Raw genomic sequence first — 17,396 nt, forward strand, 5'->3', positions numbered from 1 at the left:
TCAGCAGTGAGGTATATAGCACTTTTTAGGATGAATTCATGAACATAATTGTCCAACCTCGTGTGAATGTTAGATTTTTGTTGTTGTTAGAGTCCTTCTGGTCCCTGAAGATCTTTTCATTTTTTAAGCCTCTATTTTCTGTTATACATACTGTGGAATTTCTATTGTTTCATCTTCCAGCACATTGATTATTTCCTCTGATTCCTTCTACTATTGAGCACATCTATTGAGTTTTTTATCTAACTTACAATCATGCACCACATAACGATATTTTAGTCAACAATGGGCCACATATATGATGGTGGTCCCATAAGATTATAGTGGAGCTGAATAATTCCTATGTCCTAGTGACATTTTAACCCTCATATGTTGTAGCGTAATGCATGTGTTTATCGTGATCCTGGTGTAAACAAACCTGTGCTGCCAGTTGTATAAAGTACAGCATATACAGTTACTGTAGTAGGCTGTACCATCTAGGTTTGTGTAGGACACTCTGTGGTGTTCACACAATGACAAAATTGCCTAACAACACATTTCTCAGAACATATCCCCATCATTAAGTAGTGCATGACAATATATTTTTCAGTTCTAAAATTACCATTTGGTTCTTATATCTTTTATTTCTTTGCTGATATTTTCTAATTTTCATTTGTTGAAATCATGTTTTTAATCGTACCTTGAAGCATTGGCTGCTTTGAAAATCTTTTTCCGATAGTTCTAAGATCTCTGTTGTCTGGGCATTGTTGTCTTTTTCATTCAGCTTGAGATCTTTTTGGTTCTTGGTATGATGAGTGGCTTTCAGTTGAAACCTGGACATTTTTTGTCCCTAATTATAGTATGAGACTCTGAATATTATTTAAATCTATTATTTTAGCTGGCTTCCTCTGACACCTGTCTAACAGGAAAGGGAGCACAATACTTTATTACTGCCAGGTGGGGATAGAAGTTGTAGGTTTCCTAATTGTCCTCCATTGATTCTCCAGGGGTGGGGTTGGGGTTTCACTCCTGCTGAGTAGGTGTGAAAGTTCTAGCTCTCCACAAAGCCTCCACTGATATCCCAGGGGTGGGGCTCGTTATCAGCAGTGAGAATGAAGGTCTGGCTCTCAGTTGGTCTTCTGTGACACCACCTCTGCAGAGTTGAGGGGTGCCTTGTTACAGCCTGGTCAGAGTGGAAATCTGTGCTCTCTACTCAAGCTTGGTGGTGGGGATAGGGGTGTAGGCACAGTTTTCTCTAAGATGTTTGACAGGAATAGGTCAGATATTGTATAAAGCTCAGCCCTGCAATCCCAAGGAACTGAATGCTGCTTTTAGAGGAAAACCTTACCCTAGCTAACACCTTCATTGTGGACTTGCAGAAGATCCACCTAAACGCTATTTGGACTTCTAGTCCACAGAAGCCATCAGATAATAAATGTGTATTATTTTAAGCTGCTAAGTGGGTGGTAATTTATTACACCACAGAAGATAACTAATAGACCGCCTAAATATCCATAACCGCTTTCCACATGTAGAATAACCTCACCTGTCTCCTCCTCTCTCCCCAGTTCTGTTTTTTGGGAGGAACTGTCTTTCTCATTGTCTTCTGTGATCCCTGGCTTTTCTGTCTAGAAGCTTCTTGTCCATGTCCACATTTTAAATGCACATTAAAGAATATGTTGTTCTTGCAGAATGTGCAACTTTGGGAGTCACTTTCTGCTGGTGCATGTTGGGAGCCCATCATTTATTTTAGGGGTTAAAGAAACACTTTTATAAGTAAGGTATGTGACTTCTTAAAAAAAAAAGTCTCTCAAATCTTAGGTTTCCAGTTTAGCTGATTCTAGTTTGTCTCATGTGCAGGTAACCATAGCCAAAAATCTCAACTAGAAATAGTCTTCTATTTCAGGCTTCTCTGCTTTGCCATTCCCTCCCTCAACTAACCTGAGGCCATCTGAAACAGTATGCTTGCTGCTGCCTTGGCTTTCATTTTCGTAAGTATAAGAAACTACTGGCAGCTATAAATGCCTACATTAAAAAAAGCATTTACTGGCAGCTACAAATGCTTACATCAAAAACATTTACTTTATACTTTTAGTAGAGCATCTCTACTGCAAATAATAAGAATCTATTCTAAATGGTAGAATGTACAAAACTTGGTGATCCTTTTAATAGACGTAATGGAGAAGGAAAAATCAAAGATAACTCCCAGCTTGTATTTTGAGCAAATGGTGATGCCATTTTTAAAGGGAGGAAATAAAGGAATTGCAGTTTGTGGGGAGAAAATAGCCCTAGGGATCAAAGATAATGAGTTTAATTTTTGACATGTAGAGTTAGAGGTTCCTGAAAGACATCTAACTATATATGCCCATGAGTCCATTTGTGGGTATGTGGACCTCAGGGGTGGTTTAAGATGGGATGGACTTTGGATACATTCTCATATGTGCAATATATGGTTTTTGAAGGTAAGAATGTAGGATGAAATCACCCAAGGATAGTGTGTATAATGAGAAGAGATAATGAGAAGAGATGATGGTCTAGGACAGAATCTTAAGAAATATCAGTAGTTAAGAAATGAGTAAAGGAAGAGGAGCATGCCAAGGGTGCTGGAAGCAGAGTAAAGAGAGGCAGGAAAATCAGGAAATGTACATGATTATAGCCAGGAGAAAAGAATGTTTTGAGAAAGAAGGCATAGTCTGTGTTATCAAACATCCAGATATCAAGAAGAAAAATCTATTAGTGAAAAGTACATGTATGATCTTGCTGAGAATAATTTCAGTGAAGTGACAGTGGAAACCTGGATTACACTGGATTAAAGAATATGTAGAAAAAGAAAAATCTGATTTGAAATTAATCTAGATACTTTTTTTCTTATTGTCCAGGTTTTCTATTCCACATCTTTTGTATTTATCATTGACATTTGCTTGTTCACATGTAAGTGGGATGTATAGACAATTTTTTGTTATATTTCCAAGGATGGACCCACTGAATCTCACTCTTTTCAGGGCTTTCCATTTTAATCCGTGGGAATGGCAGTATATGTCCCACTTCCTCAGAAAGATGCCCAAAATGTTATCTGTGTTCTGAATGACTTTAACTGTGAAATATCTTTGCTGCTTGTAATATTCGGTACTCAGGCTGAATTCTGAGCTCTATCCTCGTTCCTTCTCTGCTAACAACAAAAGTTTAGAATAACTTAACATATTATACACTTTTGGTCAAGGAGTGAACATTTTGTTTATAGAGTGATGGAGGAGTTGTTTTTATGAAAATCAAATTAACAGTTGAATGTTCACATTTCAAAATTAAGTAAAATATATAGAAACTAATAGGAACTTGACTATATTTACAAGTTCTAGTGAGAACATTAATTTTATGCAGCTGTTTTATTCTTTTCTTTTTTAACTTTTAATTTAAAATAATGTTGGACTTGCAAAAGAGTTGCAAAAATAGTACAAAGAATTTTGTATGCCTTTTACCCACATACTCCAAATATTAACACTTCACTGCATTTGCTTTAGCATTTTCTCTTATCTCTGAAACTTTAACGTCTTTAAGTTGCACATAAATGCCCTGAACCTCTGAAGACTTCACTGTGTGTTTCCTAAAAATAAGAAGTCTCACAATCTCAATACAATGGTCAAAATCAGGAATTTAGCATTGATATAGTACTATTATCTAATCTATAAACTTATGCTGTCCAATATGATAAGCCACTAACCAAATTTAAGTGTGGCTATTTAAGTTTAATTAAAATGCAGTTAGAAATTCAGTTTCTCAGTCACACTGGTGGTCCAGTGACTATTGTATCAGAGAGCATAGATACATAGACCATTTCCATCATTGCCTAAAGTTCTGTTAGACAGTGATGCCCTAGACATTCATATTGTACCAGTTGTTCCGCTAAGTGGCCTTTAGAGCAAAAGAAGGAGTTGTTCCAAATTTTGTTAAATGTCCTACAGTTCTTACTTTGGTCCAGGATTCCAGTTACATACACTTAGTCACCATGTCTCTGTCAGTCTCCTCCAGTCTGGAATAATTCATCAGTCTTTTTTATTTTATGACAAATATTTTTTTGTCTAATTCTGTAATTTCTGCCACTTTTATTTGGTGTAATTCTATTTTAAGAAAGAACTTCCTCTTCTTTATTTATTTACTTTTATTGGTCGGAACTCAGGGATTCTTTCATTCTGTAGTTAGAATCCAGGGCTATCATTATGCTCAGATTATCCCAGATTTGACTAGAGAGCCCTTCAGGCTGGTTTATCTTCAGATTGAACATATCACTTGATAAAAATGGGATTGTTTTTCAATATTGGTAGCATTTAATTAAAAATCGTGTAGATCATGGCATTCTTTATCTCCTGAATATCTTTAAAGCTATTTAAAATATCTGAGTCACCATTATACTGTTAAAAAGCAGATTTCGTCATATGATTGATTGTATCTCTAGGTTATCCTGTATCTCATGCCTGTTATTGAGAACAAGATGATTTCACTGACATTACTTTGTTAGTGCTTAACTCAGGCAAGCAGTCACTGATTTGTACTCACTTTTCAGTTTTGAGAGAGCTTTCGTAAGTTTTCTTGCTTGTTAAGTGCCTTTACTAATGTTAGTGCTTGGGAAACAAGGTTAATGCTACATGAGCTTTGAAATCGGCAGTTTCTTCATGTACAGAAATCTTTCTCAAAAAGATTCCTGGTCTTTGGTAGGGGTGGGGGTGGGGAAGGGGGAGAGGGAGGAATGTGAGGGTGGGGGTGGGAGCAACTTCCTAGAAGGTCAAAACTGTGTAACCCGTGTCTGACGTGTTTGGCACTGTTCGTGCTCAGTAAATACTTGTTGAATGAATGGATAAGAGCTGGGGACGGGCTCCCCTACTATTTCCTTTATCTTAAATTCCTTTGGATCATTTTTTAACTTAATAGTTTTTCACATCTGGGCCAGTTTTACTTTTAACATTTTGCTGCCTCAGTATCTATAATTATGTATTAAAGCTTTCCCAAAGTGTCTTCTGTGGAAAAATGTGTGTTGAAATTTTCAAAGTGGGGTAGGGATTTCTGTAAAAAAAAATGAAGTTAGTTATTTTCCTGCACTTTGCTCACAGAGCCTTTCGTATGTTATTGTGCACTGTGAACCTCTTAGGAAAGGACAATACCCAGCATTTTGAAACTTATTTAATGATAAAACCCATTTTTCTCTGTAAAGGACTATGGTGTCATGGAACACACTTTGGGAAATGCTTATTTGATCTTTAGAATGCTGCTTAACTTTCTTCAGGCTGATTCCTTTGTTATTATTTTGTATCACTTTTGTCATTTTTGGTGTACTTAATATGCCCAAAATGAATTTTCTTCCTCACTGATCTACACAGCCTCTTTTCAGCTAAATATGACATGACCTAGAAAGTCCATTGATTCCCCCAAAATCTGAACCCATGAATTAGAAATGGCCTTAAGAAGATAACTCATCTAAACATTTGTCATATACTCCACTCATCAGCAAATTTAATGCAATTTTAAAAAATCATTTGGATTCTCTGTAAGCCATTCCACACACCTTAGTAGATGTTTCATATTCTAATAGAAAAAGTAGTAGAAATTTTAAACATTCAAGGAATGTTGAGTCAGTCTCTTCATGGCAGAATTATACAGAGTAAGAAAAAGTCCATGGAAATAGAACCAAGAGGAGTCTATATAAATAGTAATGTGAAGAAGAGTGAATTCCTTTTTAGCTGTAACATCACATTTTTTGCATGTTGCACACATTGTTTAGCTGTTTCTAAACACATTTCCATTTACGTCATTTGTAAAAACTGCCTAGCCTCATATTCTGGAAAACTGACAAAGTTGTAATGAACAGATGCAGATTCCATAATTGTAATTGGCTTTTACTCTAAACTAATGTTCTGACTCATGCGTCATTAATGATTTCTATTTTTCTCCATTATTACCTTACAAATTTGAAAGGGTATCTTTCAGAGTGAACCATTTTTATTGACTTTTTAAAATCAGGGCCTTTTACCTTATGACCTATAAGTTCTCCAGTCACTTATATTTAAACCTAGAAGTTTATTTTAGCATGCCTTTTTTTTTTTTACATTTTTGTCGGTATTTGATATTAAATAATCTGTTTCATTTTATTTTTATATTTTCCAGAGAGGCACATCAATTCTAAATGTTACCCTCTTTTTATGGTAATTTTCCTATCAATATTTCTTATTTTTAAACTAGATATTATAGAATATAATTTAGCTACTTTGTTTTATCACGAATTCAACTCTATCTGAAGAATAAATAATAAATATTAGAACCCCAAATGGAAACAGAAAGATGTGCTTTCTTGGTACTAGTTTTATTCTGCTAAGATTTTAACAATAACATTGAAACATCTTTCATTTTCCAAAATAGGATTAATTTAGGGAGAAAATAACCTATTTCTAAGCATAATGCATATATATATTTTCAAATAAAATGACATAAACCCCAAAAATCCTTGTTTTTGAATAATTCCTATGACAGTTTTTGTTGTTGAAATTTGTTATATGAATGGAGAACACAGTATTTATTAATGAAGAAATTATTGTTTTATAATTTGTGTGTGTGTGTGTGTGTGTGTGTGTGTGTGTGTGTAGGTTCTTTTCATTAAAGTACCAAAATACAGAGCAAGTGTTCTGGCATATTGTTGCTTGTTGTAAGGAAGATTTAACAGCTTGTTATGGACTATTAATATGAACAGAAGTCATTTAGAGTTCAGATATATATTTAGAACTAACATGTGTGCAAAAAGATACAAAGTGAATCAAGAAATTCTGGAAAAGATTGTTTGAAAAGAAGAAATTTCTATTTTCTGGCTAGCATTGATGAAATAAATATGGAAAAGTGATTCAAATGTTTTATTTTGAAGAATTGTATTAAGAGCCTCAAATAGTAACTGAAACTTGATAGCATTAAATCAGTGAAATTATGAAACTCTATCTAAAATAGTAGTTACATAAATATAATTTCATTTCAAATGTCATCTAGGAAACCCAAAAGGGTTACAGCTCTTAGATGATTACTAACTGTACATCCATCTGAGTTTAGTAATAAATTGCTATTTGTTACTGCTGATGGCAAATTTAAAATAATTACATATAAACTAGTTTTCTCAAGGTTTGGAAAATGTCTTTATCATATTATTGTGCATAGACAAGAGAAAAATCTTCAACTCCAGATAGTTATTGAGCAAATGTTAACAGGAATGCAAGTGAATGATTTGTTCTTTAACTTCTAATTTGTTGATTAATAGGTGTGTATAATGAAAGCACATACCAAGTAGGTTTGCTGCATGAATTTTGCAGCATATGGTAAACTAAAACCCTGGTGACCTTTGGTCTTGTTGATCACATGCATAAAGATGATCATCTGTTAATCTCCACTAATCATTGGTACCTCCTGCTGCAGAAGACAGGATAGTTATTTTTGCTACATTTGCTCTTTTGGAAAATGCTTTCACAAGGAGTTTTTTTTTTAATTATACTCTTAAGACTGTAAAGTAATGAATATTTTATATCTAAAAAAGATAATTTTAAAATGAGAATTAGAATTTTCAACCTGTGTATATCTCCATATTTTGTTTTTTATGAGTTTATTTTAGATACTAGTAATAATTTTCTGAAAGTCATAGATGTGAATGACTCACCAGGCTTTTCAATAAATATATACACAGCCCCATACACTTTTACATGCATGGTGTATATATTGTTTCTTGATAAAATTGTAAGAAAAAAGAAAAAAGCACCAGTGATTCTCAAACTTTGATATGCATATGAATTGCCAGGGGATCATGTTAAAATCCAGATTCTGATTCTGTAGTTTTAAGGTGGGATTTGAGATTCTGCATTTCTAGCAAGCTCTCAGCTCCTGACTATTCTGCTAGTCGGAGGTCAGCAAACTCTTTCTGTAAAGAGCTAGGTAGTATATATTTTAGACTTTGCAGACGAAGAAGCAAAATGAGATTATGCAGGTATTTACATAACAAGAGAAAAAGAATATCCACAGATTTTTTATTGATGAAATTCAAAGTATAATAATAATTGAGTTCTTCGGGTGGTATATCTATATATAATAGAACTCTATAAGCAATGAGAGGGAATGAACTACTGATACAACACGAATGAATCTCAGAAACAGGATGCCACGTGAAAGAGGCCTTTCCACAAAAGCTACGTGCTATGGTTTCATTTACATCAAGTTCTAGAAAAATACAAACTGATCAACAGTAACAGAAAGCCGAGTTTCTCCTTTGCAGAAGGAGAAACCACTGATGTAAATTATGAGAAGAAAGAAGGGTATTCACTAATGATATCTCTAGAAATTTGGTGCAGTTGCACCATGAGAAAGTCAAACCAGAACAGCATCTCAAACAGGAGCAGGAATTCCAGGTCAGCAAACTGATGGAGACAATTAAAAAACTGGATAATGATACCATTTCCAAGCAGCTTGCATTGCAGCGGCTTCGCTGGGAGGATTAATCTTCCGTCCTGCCGCTCGCCCTGCTCCATGCAGACTGATTCTCTCATCGTCGTGCTGCACAGTTGTTGAAACATGGACTGCACAGCAAGAAATAAGTTTACATGGTGCCCCAGTACACTGACGTTTTGTAAGTGTATAGATGACTTCAACAGTGTCAAGAACGATGCTAAAAACAAACGAACAAACCCTACTGAGTCGAGAAGTGAAGGGAGGTACCTCAGGGAACTCTTTGGATGATAGAAACGTTCTGTATCTTGATTGTGGTAGTGGTTATACAGGTGTATATGTTTTTCAAAAGTCATTGAACTTGGAAAAGGCCTCTGACATTTTGTGAGGGCACTTAAGCAGCCCTATGGAGACATCTACGTGGTTAAGAACTTAAGGCCTATCGCCAACAGCCAGCGAGGAACTGAGTCCTTCTGCCAAGAGCCAAGTGAGTGCCATCTTCGAAGCAACTTCTCAGCCCCACTCAAGCCTTCAAATTACTCCAGACCCTGGCTGACAACTTAACTGCAATTTTATAAGAGACTCAGAGCCAAAAACACCTAACTACAACACTTATTTTTTACTTTATTTTTAAGTGTTAGTGTATATAAAACATAAATAACATGTTACTATATATAGCACATACATAACAAAGTGCTGCAACAATATTAATTTATGTGGGGTTTTTTCTTGTCATGAAATTTAAATTTTTATTCAGTGAGATGTATCTTTTTTTGCTTTTTGGTATACTTCAGTGTTAGGCTTAGAAAGGTCTTTTCACCCCAAGATTATGAATTTGTTTACATTTTTGCTAGTTCTTTTATGGTTTTATTTTTAAATTTAACTCTTTACATTTAACTTGTTGAAACCTTTAAGTTCTTCGAAAGCCAAATCTACAAGGTAGGGAAGTATATCTGTAGGTATGTAAACTGAATAACTATTACCGACATTTCAGTGTCCTGAAATATTTCCACACATGCCCTTCCAAGGCCTAAGAGTCTAAGGTTAGAGAATCATCTTATCTTCATCCTGAGTGGCGCATTTGCTGAAAGCAAGACGGGCTTAGGGTAGCCCTTTTTCTTCCCTTGCCCTGAGGTGGTCAATGATATGTCCTCAGAGCTTGAGCTTCTGATCTTCCAAATCAGGCCCTTTTGGAATGAAAAGAAAACCATTTTCTCCTTGAGTGAGTACCTAGATCTTGGGGGGGGGGGGGGGGGGAGTAAGGGGGGAGGGGAGTCATACTATGAAGATCCTATTTTGGAATACTTAGGCAAGAATTTAGCTCTTTTATTTTTATTTTAAAGTTCTTTTCCTTACAGGTAATATTTATAAATGAAGAGAAATGGGTAAATGAAAGTTAACAAGGAGTGGAAGCAGCAGCCTTTTAACACCCAAAAACATCCCATTATAGTTTTTATGGTAATTTTGAAGCAGAAGACTTCCACTATAGTTAGTAGGATGTGCAGCTAACTGTAGGATAATTACAGGCTTGTATCTTTTTAAGAATTTTTGCTTTTGGGGGAGGGTCACATCTTTTACAAAATATTGACTATATAGCCAGAGGGTGTTTCCTTTTTATTTTGGCTATTTAAATTATTTGATATTTATATAACTATGATAATGATCAGTCTTAACAACAAATGTTACTTTTAGTTGCAACAGTGTAGTATTTGAAAATTGTAGGTTGTAGTGATGGAAAGGTAGAAAGTGTGACCTAGAATTAATGTCAAAAACAGAGGACAAGAATGTGGTAATAGCAACAGAAATAAAAATAGGGTCAGGTGGCTTTTGTTATCTGGGCCAGTCTTGGGACCTGTCATTTCTTCATAGTTTAACATTTTGGGTGCCAACTGTTAACGTGATAGCATCTCTTACCAACGACTTTTTGTCTAGGGCCCACTTAAGGATCTGAGATAGAGAAATTGGGTACAGTTTGCACCAAAAAGGACTTTTCCAAAGGCCTTGTCTATTTAGTTCACCAATATAATCCAAATATGTAGTGGAATGCTTGGCACATACGTGCTCAAATACCAACAACAATAATTTTAATAATAAAAGCAAACAGCACAAGGCTTAACTACAATAGGCACTGTTAAACAAGACTTTTATGTAAATTGATGTGTTTGTTCCTCATGACAACCTATTTGATAGGTTTTGTTAGTACCCCCTTTTTACAGATGTGGAAATAAACAGAAGTTTAGTGACATTGCCAAGATCTAATGGCTAATAATTAATTGTCAGAACCAAGATACAAACAAGCCATCTGACTTCAGACTCCAGCTTTTAACTAATAAGGTACACCTTTTATTTATTTATTGTTTGGTGCGTACAATGAATGAATGAATCCCACAATTGCATTGCCAAAATGAAACATTGTCAGAGGATTCAAAGAGAATTCAAGGTGATAGTTGTAAAAGATGGCAATATATGTTGAGTCATAGAGGTCAGGTGAAGATGTAGTCGTAAGATGAACATCAAGACAGGGGACCAAGGTTAGGGGGAAGGCAAGAGAAAGGGAAGAAAAAAGATACAGAGATATAATGGTCAGGTATTTCTAGAAGCAAAAAGGAATATTCTGCAAGTCCTTTTTTCCTTACCCTATTGGTATAAGTGGCAAGAGGCACACCTACTTCATCAAATTTTTTGTCATTATAAGAAAATTACTTGATGCATTAACGTTCTTATGTAGTTTATTCTAAGTATCAATATGATAAATTTTCATACACATACACACTAATTAAATCTATGGTATCTTATTTTGCAAATTAAAACATCAGTACACATGGTTTAATGAAATTTCTCTTTTGATTTGTTAATATGTTTATATGAGAAAACTTACAAATATATAAATATTAAATCACATTGTGTTTGAATATTAAATGTGTTATTTTTTTAAAAAAAAAACTGTTACAGCTAACACTTTTACATTATTTTTATCAGGGACTAATTCAGTTCAGTTAATTACTATTCTTTTCAGACATCTATTGACATATCTCAGAATAATTCATTTGGAATATTGCAGTTTTATTGACCATCACTGGCTTTTCTAATCTTCAAACATTATCAGCACAAATGATCTCTGCATCCTTACTCAGAACTAAGCCATGAAGTTGTGCATTTTTTGGTGTATTTATTACTGATGTTTGAATTACCATAATCTTTACATATATACTAGCAACTATGACCTTTACAGAGTTTCTCTTTAACCTATTCAGCTAGCACATTTTTATTGGGATGTGATTTAAGAATACAAAATTTATCATAAACACCATCATGTGACAAAGCAGGAAGAGAAGCTTCAAAAAAGATTTTATATCTTTGCTAAATCATCCCACTCAGGAAAGGTCTTTTAAAAACTAAATACAATATAAATATTTTAAAACTTAATATGACTCAGAAAGTTAAAATAGAACTGACAAACTAGATAAATTAGATCCAAGTCACAGTGAATATCATTGTTGGCTATTTGCTTTGTTTTTTCCTTTGCCTTGCCAAAAATTGTATTTTTTATGTTCTTCTAAATTTGAATATAAGACATGTTCACATATGACTTGTACTGCCAATATATGCTGCCTCTCCATTTTGGAAATAACAGGATCCCCAGTCTATCTAAAGATTTTCCAGAAATTCTTAAGAATAATGCAGCATTTGAAACTGATAATGCTTTAGCATCTTTAAACTTATTTTTCTTAGTATATTTTTCACAGCAACTATAAGATTCCCAAATCTCCCATAAAAACATAAGATTAGCCTATTTTCCACTATCGTATCAAAAGTTTCATACTATATACAGTTAAATTACTTTAACATTTTAATAATTTTCAAATCAGCTTGAAGAATATCAAAGATGGTTTTCATTATAAAGGTAATCAATGCTCATGGTATATTAAGATATTACAGAAAGATTGGGTGTGAAAAGTAAAAAAAATTTCTTTTCCCCCCACCCTCACTGCCATTACATAGGCACTCTCTGTGCTTATATGTACACATATATCCCTTTTGATAAACAAATGACATCAACTCCATTATTCATTCAAATGTTGCACATGTGTATTTGCAACCAGTCTTCACTGGTGTTTTATTGCAGTTAAGTGATAAGTTACAGAAAATTTTTCAGAAATCTGTTTTTTGTAGCTCTAGATTTATCAGCCAACAAACTAATTTGTTAGTAAGTCAGCATCACCAAGAACAGAGAAAAACAATCATATAGACAATCATTTGTCCCAGCCACAATTTTTCATATGAACTTCTGTTATTTAATTTAAAAAATATATGACAGAGCAGACATTTCCCCAATTTCTATAGTCCAGTATTTTAGCTTCTGTATTAACACTCTTTTTCATATTTGGTGAAAACAGTATGAAGAATAGTTTTGAACAAGGAAAAGATGGTTAAATATACTACATTAAAATTAAGAATTCCTGTTTATCAAGACAAAAAAACCTTGAAGAGACAAGCCATTAGAAAAAGATATTTGCGACAAATAATTGACAAAGGATTAATCTCCAGAACATAAAGAACTAGTCCCCGTTCAGCTAAGGAAAAGACAAGTAACTCTGTAGAAAAATGGACAAGAGACTTGAACAAGCACTTCACAAGAGGTTTTCAATAGGACTGATAACCAAAAAGGTATGTAACCTCATTGTTAGTTAGAGGCCTGAAGATTAAAACCACAACTAGATACTGCTATGACCAACCAGCTTGGCTTAAATTTAAAGTCTGATAAGATAAAGTACTGACAAGCATATGGAACAATTGGAACACTTATCTACTGCTAGTGAAAGTATAAAATGATAAAAAGCACATTAGAAAACAATTTGACATAAATATTATACTTGTGTATACATTATATATAATCTTGGCATTTTACATATATATACATATATATACACATATATACATATATACACACACACACACACACACACACACACATATATATATATATATATATATATATATATATATATATATATATGACCATGAAGTTGTGCATTTTTTGTGGGTTTATTACTGATGTTTGAATTACCATAATCTTTACATGCATACTAGTATCTTTGACCTCTACAGACTTTCTCTTTAACCTATTCAGCTAGCAAATTTTTAGAGGGTGCCAAAAACTTGTATACACGCTTTAAGAAAGGAAAAATATCTATTAAAATTGTAATACCAATATACAAGTATACCGATAACAAAAGATGAATACAAGTTTGACTTCTGCAATTACAAGAAGCGCTCAAAGTGGTTACCATCAGCATCCAGACACTTCTGATTACAGCAAACTACTGCTTAAGCTATGTGTATACATGTTTTTGACACCATCTGTATACACACACACACACAAGTACACACATATATACATCCCCATTAGAAATTCTTGCACATGTGCGCAAAGAGAGTTGTGCAAAATTGTTGTTAGTAACACTGGGTAATAGCAAAAGCTGGAAACAGGCCTTATGCCCATCAACAGTAGAATGGCTAAATATATTGTGTTGCTTTTATATAATGTAATGCAATCAAAACGCATGAATTATAGCTGCATGTTATCACTTGGATGAATCTCAGGAATACAATATTGAAAAAAATAAAAGTCAAAGAATACTTAGAGTATTTTTTATTTATATAAAGTTTAGAATGTTCAAAAGTAAACAACAAATTGATTAAGGATGCAACCTTAAGTGGTACAACCCTAATAAAAGCAAGAAAATGAAATTCAGGAAAATGATTACCGCTGAGGGATAAAGGGGAAGAAAATTAATTCAGAAAGGAGCACACAACTGCAATGGTAACATTTTTTCTTAAACTGGGTGGCAGTGTGTCTAAATATGTTTGTTATTTACATGTTATATAATTTGTAAATATTATTTCCTATCAATATATAATGAAAAATTTAAAATAATTATATAAAACCATTTAAATTTAATATAGAAATTTAGCTTTTTTATATCATCTAAAAACCTGAAAATGATTCTTTTATAAAAATATTTATTTACCCTTATCTGGGATACTAGCTGTGTTTCATCTTGAAATAATGCTCTAGAGAATGAGTTCATTATATAAGGTTATGACTATTTGCACCATAAGAAATTTCCCAAATAATTAGACTTTATTTAACAGGTCAACTCTTTCTTTGAAATAAAATGTTCTTTTATTTATCAATTTTTTTTCAGAATTAGAACGATGTTTGCTAATTTCTCATTAGCCAGCCCTAAGCATGCTTTAAATAATTTTAAGAAAATATTTAGAAATTGCCATTGTTAAATACTGATATTTTCAAAAGTAAATGCTATTGATACCTATTGGATTTTGCTGAGTAAAGCTGTTTCTGCGCACAAACATCTTGGCCACCTGCAACTGTTTGTCAGTGGACTTTGAGAACACTAGTAGTAATTGTAAACTTAGGAATGTGTGACAAGCTAACAGCCAGCTGTGCATATCCTGACTTTTTCCAGGTGTTAAAATAAATGTGACCATTTGGTTCACTTGTAACTCAACAAAAATATTTCATGATTCGTTAGCTTAAAAATCCATTTATAATTTTTTATTGGAGAAAGTAGATGTTATATTCATTTGAAATAAAAAAAATACCCAGAAATATTTGTGGTATCATTACTTATTATATTAAATAGTCTCTTCAAAATATGAAAAGAATTTTAATGTAACATTTGTGTAGATATTTTTTTCACATTCTTTTCGCAGGAAAACACACTGAGCCACTTCTGCCGATAGGCATCTAAAATAATGGGGAAAAAATAAATGAAAATATGTTTATGCAGTCAGAGTTCAACTTGCCTGGCAGAACCCAGTTCCAAACTGATTATATATTAATTTCTGGTTTTTGGTACATACCATATGTTTAATCACTATCTGAAAATAAAAATCCATCTCCGTTTTATTATTAGATTATCTTGTATCTTGAACCAAATATAGAGCTAAAGTTCTCAGATAAATTGGAGTGGAATATATGGCTTAGGCAGTCCCCCTCCACACCAAAATAAATAAACTCAGGAAGTGCAAAGAGGTGAAGTGATCTGAAAAAGAGAAAAGAGCTAAATAGAACTTCTTTAGCCCTGCCCCCATCCCATCACACACACTTTTATTTCTAATCTGTTAATCTAGTTATTACTAGGATCCACTCTTAGGGTAAAGCAAAAGAGTGAGTCTATCCCTTGGAAGAGATTCTTTCTCGATTTTTCTGGAAAAGAGGATAAATTAGTATAATTGGTCAGATTCCTGGACACTTACTTAAGCCTTGTTAAGTTCTGGCAGAGACTGTGTCCTGAAAAAGGAATAGAGTGATATAGACAGCTTTCTTTTTCTTGAGTGAGGCCTACCATGTGGCTAGCCAGAGCACTTTAAGTCAGGATAGTAGAAAGTCCTTGACTTTACCTCTGTGGCTGCTCCCTTAATATGTACTGTATCTTTTTATAAAAGTATAATGGGCTTACAGAGATGCATTTTTTGAAATCAATCATTTAGAGTCTATTGATTAACTCCAACCCCAGAATAGATTAAAAAACAAACTCATGCTAGTACAAATTTATTTAATTAGCAAATATTTATTGAGTGCCTTTTATATGTCAGTCATTGTGCTAGATGCTGATTATATAATGGTAAGTAAGATAGACCACTGTCCTTGCCCTAATGGAGTTTACAAAGTGAATCTTGCCCCACTTTTCAGCTTATAATGTTGAGATATAATTTAATATTTTCCTTTGGACTAACTGAGCTTGATAACCATTAATTTTCATGCAAATATCTACTTTCAGCTAGAGACCTCCAATGGGCTTTCATAAATTAAAGTCATCTTTAGACTGATGTTACAATTTCAAATAGGGAATGCTGTTATTGAAAATTATGTTTGTCTAAAAATAGTTGATATACCTATTAGGCATCTAAGTAATTGTTCCAGTATTCTTCTTTTTCTATTGAATTGCTTTTGTACCTTTCACTTGATACAGAATTTGGGGTATTTTTCTTTCAGCATTTTAAAAGTGTGCCACTTCTTTTTTTTAAAATTGTGGTTAAAATACATAGAGAGATGGTGTAACATCTACCCTCTTAAAATTTTAAGTATAGAGTACAGTATTGTTTACTATAAGCACTATGTTGCACAGCATATCTCTAGAACTTTTTCATCTTGTATAATTGAAATTTTATATATGCAGTGAATAGCAACTCCCCATTTACCCCTCCCCCCAGCCTCTGGCAACAACCATTCTACTTTGTGCTTTGGTGAATTTGAGTACTTTAGAGACCTCATATAAGTAAGATCATACAGTATTTGTCCTTCTGTGACTGGCTTATTTCACTTAGCATAATGTTCTCAAGTTTCATCCATGTTGTAGCATGACAAGATTTTGTTCTTTTTATGGCTAAATAATATTCAATTGTGTGTAAATAATGCATTTTCTTTATCCATTTATGGGCAATTTAGTTGTTTCCATGTCCTGGTTATAGTGAACAATACTGCAAAGAAAGAATATGGGAGTACAGATATCCCTTTGAGATCCTGATTTCAGTTCTTTTGGATAAATACTCAGAAGTGGGATTGCTGAATCACATGGAAGGTTTTTTTTAGTTTTTGTTTTTTTGTTTTGTTTTGCTTCGTTTTTCTTTTAGGAACCTCCATACTGTTCTCCATAACAGCTGCATCATTTTACATTCCCACCGACAGTACTAAAGGATTCCAATTTCTCCACATCCTCTCCCATAATTGTTACTTACTGGTTTGTTTGTTTGTTTTTGATAATGGCCATCTTAATACGCATGAGGTGATCTCATTGTGGTTTTGATTTGCATTTTTTTGATAATTACTGATGTTGTGTATCTTTTCATATACCTGTTCACCATTTATATGACTTCTTTGGAGAAATGTCATTTGAAGTCCTAAGCCCATTTTTCAATCTGGTTATTTTTTGCTA

The sequence above is a fragment of the Rhinolophus sinicus genome, chromosome 17 (genome assembly GCF_057876585.1).
Source record: "Rhinolophus sinicus isolate RSI-liver-muscle chromosome 17, RSI-T2T, whole genome shotgun sequence".
Lineage (NCBI taxonomy): Eukaryota > Metazoa > Chordata > Mammalia > Chiroptera > Rhinolophidae > Rhinolophus > Rhinolophus sinicus.